Below are 6,914 nucleotides of genomic sequence, written 5' to 3'. Positions count from 1 at the left end.
TTTCTGTCACTATAGTAAGAGCTATAAACCTTAACCAGTCTCTTAAGCTAACAACATAGGGATAGTTTGAGAATTTTGTAAAAACTCTTGCTACCAGAAAGGATGACACATATCACAGCAGGGAGCTGCAGCATTCCCCTGGCTTCTGTACTGCAGAAGCAGTCTTACTTCGTAAAACATAGTGGTCTGGGAAGGCAAGGAGGAAATTGGAGGATTAAAGGCTCTACTCTAGTGGTAACACGTTTGTTACCAGACTCCATCCACCTGCTGAGTGAGGGCTGTAGTGACTTTGTTCCATCTGTAATTTCTAACATCGTGACCTGTTAAATCATGGCCCCAAACATAACTGCGGCTATGTTTATAAAAAGAGATTCTGCTGCTTATAGTGGCTTTGAGGATAAATAAACTGAATGGAGTTCTCTAAGATTTGGAGTATTTTGGGTGCTAAGGACCAGAGTCTGGGTGTTTTCTGCCTAGGATGCTTTTTAAAGTCTCATTTTTTTATTTGTTAGCATTCTTTGTGTCCTCTGTCACACAAGTTTGACGGCTGGTGGGAGGACTGTGTGCATATATGTAGGTGCCTATACCATTGGTCTCTGGGTAGAACTGAGTCTCTTCTAGTCTCTTTGCAAGTACTGCCTTTTGGAGATTTATCTTGAGTGGAATTTAAAAGGATGATCTTGGTTTTGCTCTTCTAACAATATTTGCCCAGAGCTTTTGAGAACAGACTCATGGTGGATAGGAGTCAATGGAAAAGGCTATTGCTGTGGCTCACCTGATACCTGTGTATAAGACCTGATCCCTAGCTGATGTAAAACAGTGGAGCTCAATTGTAGGCATCAGCTGCATTCAGTTCCCTGTGATCAGAGAACATCAGATGTCTGCTGTTTCTGGTGACTATGGAGTCTGTGTGTTCGTGTACCATAGGCTCATTGGTGCTGTGTACAGTACTACTCTGGAGCAATGGTGAAGCATTGGGACTTGCTGGTTTTTTTATTTTGCGAAAGCCCCAGTGTCTTTGTCTTTGGCCTTCCCCTGCAAAATAATCTCAGCTTAGCCCCGGGAAGAGCAGGGGGAGATTTAGAAGAGAAGGTTTGATGCAGACTGACTGCTGCGAGAGAACTGATGTGGGGCAGATGAAAGTGTGCAGAGAGTCCAGCTGTGCTCTGTGGGCTTGGAATGAACCGTATTTTGACCAGTGTCTGTGCCCCTTGCCAATGCTGAACCCAGCTCTGCTGCCCTTGTCTCTGCATAGAGTCATCTGATTCACTCCGCTTGCAAATGAGGATCCCCAAGCCTAGGGGCAGTGCCCTGTCATCTCTGTAGTTCTAGTCAGGCTTGGCCACAGTTGTAACTTCTTTCCAGAAGCTGTAGAGAGCAGATAAACATAATCTTGCTGTGCAAACAGTACGTTCAAAACACACGTATTAATTTGTTCGTGGAATTACAGAAGGGTGAGGGAGAGGACTTAAAACAATAAGAGGACCACACATGTGCCTCCCCACACCCACCCACCACTCATGTCCTCATTGTTCTGCGCAAGCCTAGTTTTTTCCTCTCAAGATCTAGGTAACCCAAGTTAAGCCCACACTTCTGGAAATCAAGTCAAGTCATTATTCCTCAGAACAGAAACTCAGTTTCCATGTTCTCTGGTTAATGACTCCCACCACTTGCACCCTGAGAGTTGCCAGTCACCATGTTTGCCTGTGTCTGTGTAAGGTAAATATTCAACAAAAACGACATATGTATTGTTAAAACATTGTGGACTTGGCTACCTAGAGTAACTCTGCCTCCCTCAAATCTGTGAAACCACCAATGGTTAACTAGACTCTAGACCCATGCAGAAGATGATGTGTCTGACTAATTGTGCAGCATTCCTACAAAATATAGGGATTTTGCTGTCTTTGGCATGGGGCAGGCCTGGAAAACAAGGGCCTTGGAGTTCTGTGTCCCACTGGCCCATCACTGCTTTCACTGCCTCAGCCAGACAGCTGCTCTGTCAAGCAGGACAATGTTCAAGGGTTATGAACCCTGGGTTTGAATTGCAGCCATTTGCAAGGAAATGGGGAAAGGAGTTTGGAGGCAGAGCTATTATGAAAATTAAAAAGGAAAATAATAATAACAATGGAAAAAATACTTTAGAAAGCTTTTCCAAACTAGGGCTGTTCTGGCTGGAAGTTTAGCTGTTGAAGGACCCCAGCTGTAAAACCCAGATCTAGTCTGGGCAGTCATATCTCACTTCTGGATGTTTGAAGACTGAACCAAACCTTTCCTCTAATCTAACTCTGCTGCTTTTCTTGAGTAGAGTGCAAGCATTACAGCCTGTTTTACTAGCATAAATTGTCCCTGTAATGCTGAATATCTCTAAAATAAAATTTAAAGGAGAACTTGGGAGAGGAGTTAGAAGTTAATTTGAAGGTCTGTTTGACTCACTCCTTCCTTCTTCCTCCATGTTGTTCCATGGCTCAGAGCTGCCTTTCAGTGTCCCATAATCTCCTTTGTTTTTCCCACTCTCTCTAATTCAGAGTTTCTTATAATTGGGAGGATGGCACCTCCCTCATTGAAGATCAGGCAGTGTCCCATGGCAACTACAGCAACTTGTTGACCTGGAAAAGTAACTGTGGGGAAACTTAGTAAAATGTTTTTACTAAAGCCACACGGTTGGGAAGGAGAAGAGCCAGCAGCAGAGCCCTGTGCTGTAGGATGCCCATGTCTCTAGCAGCTGCTCTGTAGGCAGTGTGGCAGGGAGAAGGTAAGTGAGCACTGGTTTCACTTCTTCAGTCTGAAGAAATGGAAATCCGTTCCCCATAGCAGAGATACCAGTAGTTGCAGGTGAGCTCGTCATCCCTTTCTGCTTATGTGCCAGGAACCAGTGAGACCAACTCAGCAGTGTCTCTTTCCAGGGCACACGGAAGGGGCTTTAACTGGAGTGCCAGGGCTCAAGTGAAAGAGCCTGTGTCACAAACAGTTATGTGGCAGCACAGGCAGCATTGGCCTCTACCGGGGAAGCCACGTCCCTGGAGGTAAACTCACTCCCTCCCCAGAGGAAGATTGGGAATGATGCCCTCCAGCCTGCGTGCATTCTTGATTCAACCTGGGAACAAGGGGTTGCCTGTGGTCAGTTTTATCTTTGTCTTACCTGCTCCTCACGCACACATCCTCCACCTCATGAAACCACCCTGTTGGTGTTTTAGTTATTTAGGACAATACAGCTGTTAAGTGAAGTGTGGTGGGAGAGATTTGTTCTGCCTTAGAAGTGAGAGTCCCTTCTCTTTTGTAAGCTCCAAGATAATGCTTAATGTAATTACTTTTGATCATATGATAGCAGGTTAATTTCTCTTCTGTAAGCAAAGACCAAGAGGAACTTTGCTTTAACAAGGTGGGGTTTTTTAATTATCTGATGTATTTCAGGGCTTTAGAGTCTAAGGGTGACTGGACCTTTAGGACCTGGGCAATTCTGGATGCAGCTAGTTATCATTACTCAGTTGACAAGTAGCAGTGTGACGAGGAAGACAAATTTTTTTGGCTCTAGCTTTTTCTTATATCTGCTAGTTTCTTTCACGTTAAATCTCCCTCAAAATTAAAAGCTTTACACTCAGTTGTCCTTAAATACCATCTGATTATTCTGCACAAACCCATCTTTCCTTACTGGAGATTGATGCAAAATCAAGCGCATGGGGAAGTTTGTCCATGTTTCCACCTGGCACTGTGGGAGTCCTTAGCCTGACAGAAGGTGTGTCTGGTGCCGGAGCTGAAGGTCCCAGGTGTAAGACTGAGATCCTCATCAACAGGAGGCTGCTGTCTTTGAACTTCAGATCTGATGCATTTCCTGAAGAAAGACTGGAGGTTGGATGGGCACCTGTGCTTTGTTTTCTCGCTTGTTTTGTGCTATGGCTTGTAAACATTCACACATCTATGCGAATTGGAGATTTTCTTCTCTTTAATTTTGCATGTTAAGGTACAGAGTGTACTAGGCACAGTCCTGGGCAACCTGTCCTAGTTGACTCAGCTTGAGCAGGGGCTTGGACTAGATGATACCAAGAGGTCTCTTCCAAGCTAAACAGTTCTGTGATTTGTATGCTGTGAATGAAGCCATGATCTTTGGTGGGATCTTTGACATGGAGATTGAGTTTTCTGTTATTGCAGTGCCACAATTCTGAGTTTGTGAGACAAACAAGGCTGTGCTGCCTCAGACAAAAGTAAATCTGTGGCTAATATAAGACAGGGACTGTGCAAGGGAGGCTGGAGGCCTGAACACAATACAGCTGTGTTTAGTGGAATGCTTTTGAAGAGAGGACAGTGTTACTGTTAAAGCCTGGGGAGAGTCAAGGGAGAGAGCATTTATCTCCAACTAATCAGAGCACTAGTCTTTGATTCTCTATATCTTCATAGTTTCTGGAAATTCTTGTTATCCATACAGACAGTCCTTTTTTCAAACTTCCATTAATCTTTGCCTGTGTGGTATATTATGGCAAGGAGTTTCATGTGTAAAACTTGAACTCTGAAAGACTAATGGTTAGTCTGCTATAAATGATGGTTCTCTGTTAGGGAACGTGGGAGCTAGGGTCTCATACATAGGAGCTTGGGAGATTTCAGTTCCCACAATCAGGATATAATTTGTGGAAGGATTTACTAATAAAAAGAGAATGTAACAATACTAAAATAGAAGACCTTGCTAAATGACAAATGGGGGGAAAATGATGATGTGTCTGAAAGATGTGAAGACCAATGAGGAGGGTAATTGCATGTATGTAACCCACACAAAATCAGAGATGAGAGGACTTCCGAAAGACAGTGCAGGTCGTGGGACACCAGAGGCAATGTGACTTCTGAGTCGTATCATCTGTTTACTTCATTCATGCATAAAATGCACAATTGCTGGATTTTAAGGTTTTTTTATGGTTAGCCTGTGATGTATATTCTGAACATATTCCCATTTCTGAGGTATTGTCTAGAACAAGGGTATAATAAACCAGTGGGAGTAATGGGAGAAACCAAGTCTGAATGTTGGGAGAAATGTGCTACTGGTATGTTCTTCTTCCAAAAGAAAAGATGGGTGTCAGGAAGAATGGCTCAACAGGTGTCTCTCATTGCCTTGTTTCTGAAAAGCACTTGCTATGTTGCTCATAAAAATTCTAGTTGATTCTAGAAGAGCAGGTGCTTATTTTTCCATGGTTAGCATCAGGAGGATGGTTAACAAGACTGCGGGAGCGCCTTTTTTCCATGAAGCCTTTCATATTGTACTGCCACTTTATTTTCTTTGGGATATACTATGGGAACAAATCCATAGACTCAGTATCTTCTTTTTGAAAGGTTTCTCTCACAGGTGCTCTGAACAAAGCCTCTAGAGAAGTGCTCAAGGCAAATCAGAGGGGATTAGTCTTGGGCTGCCTGTGGGACTGGGGAGGACTTAGTGGAGGTGAGTTATGAGACGAGAGGCTAGCAAAATTGTACTTGTATGGGGAAGAGCGAATATCCTGGAAGCCCAGGACCAGTGGACACAAAGACCTTCAAAACGTCAATCACTGACTCAAATCCAACTCCTATTTTAATCATCTCAAGCCAGTGACATTGTGCAGTAGCTCTTTGATCTGCATGTGCTAGGTGTCATTGCCTCTTTTTTGGAAGCAGCGCCATGCCACGTATTGACGTTTACACAGTATAAAAAGTGGAGCTGATAGGTTTCCCCCACAGAGCTGTTAAACCTCACTGAAAACCCTGCCACATCTAAATGAAGGGTTTTTATGTGGGAATGAGCCACAAACTAAGGTCAGTATCTCTCGAGTTAGTTAGAATTGGAGCCTTAGCTTTGGTAACAAAGACAGGACCTCTGTCTGTACAGTAGCTAGCACAATGGCACCTCAGTGTCAGCTGTCCCCTCTATGAACTACCATGGCACAAACAAGGTATTATACCTGTTCTGGGGACAAGTAGAAGTCTGTTAATTTGGCAGTGTTCCTCAGTGCCAGCTGCCTTTATTAAATGACTCATGTGTGTGAATATGTACAAGCAAATTGTAGTTGTGGTGGAAAAACAACCCCCTGCGTTTACTTCAAGGATATCAGAAATGGGGATAAATCTGTGTCACTTTCCCCATTCATCATTTGACAGTTGGGAAGGTAGTTTAAAGACTACCAAGGAAGGAAAATATTTTCTGATTTCTTAAAGGGCAATGTAAATATAGAAGGGCAAAAGGTAGCTTGAAAAAAGGTGTCAACAGGCTTTGGGGGTGGTGGTGGGAAACCCCAAACACAGTCCTGGAGGATAGTCACAAAATAGGTGGGTTGACTTAAGAGCTGTCGAAGTCAGAATTTCTCCACTATTCCTGTTATTTCTTTGCGTCAGCTGTATGTGTCTTTCATAGGCACCTAGTTAAGTGTAGTTGCTCTTTTGGGTCTCTGGGAGGCTGAAACACTCCAAGGACGTTTCCCTAGGAACAGTGGTGGAGGCAAAATGGGTTCATATCAATGTGTAATGGTTGCATGCTGCCTCACCTTCTATAAAAGGCAAGCACAGCACATCAGATGCTTCTAAAACAGAAACACAGCCAAGTAACCTTTTGAAACCTATTGCCACTGGATACTGTGGCAGGGACAGCACAATGTTATTGTTTGCATTTCTGTGAAAACCTCTTTATTTCTATTACATTCTTCAGAGTTGTTCTGTAGGAAAGCAAGATGCGTCTGTTCTTTGGTGGCTTTTGTGTGTGTGCCTTCAAGGGGGAAGCATGGGTACATACATAGGATGGCTAAAGTTAACATGCCACTTCCATTTGTGGGTACCTTGCAAGATGATAGTGCTGTTGACAGGATGTGTCTTTATTTCGGTGGTGGGTTTTGGAGATTCAGTTGTCCACGTGATGTGGATGTGGTAGGCCATGATGGTTATAAGTTGTGTGTCTGGGGAGGAAAGGG

At 43.7% G+C, this 6,914-nt stretch overlaps 1 protein-coding gene across 4 annotated transcripts in view; it reads left to right on the top strand.

Moving 5' to 3' along the window:
• The window catches only part of LOC103914289, a 59,284-nt gene that overhangs the window by 10,983 nt on the left and 41,387 nt on the right, over positions 1-6,914 (top strand). The gene's annotated exons all lie outside the window — the stretch shown is intronic.

This window comes from Pygoscelis adeliae, unplaced genomic scaffold (assembly GCF_000699105.1).
Source record: "Pygoscelis adeliae isolate BGI_AS28 unplaced genomic scaffold, ASM69910v1 Scaffold233, whole genome shotgun sequence".
Lineage (NCBI taxonomy): Eukaryota > Metazoa > Chordata > Aves > Sphenisciformes > Spheniscidae > Pygoscelis > Pygoscelis adeliae.
This window is presented reverse-complemented; position numbering and strand designations above follow the sequence as displayed.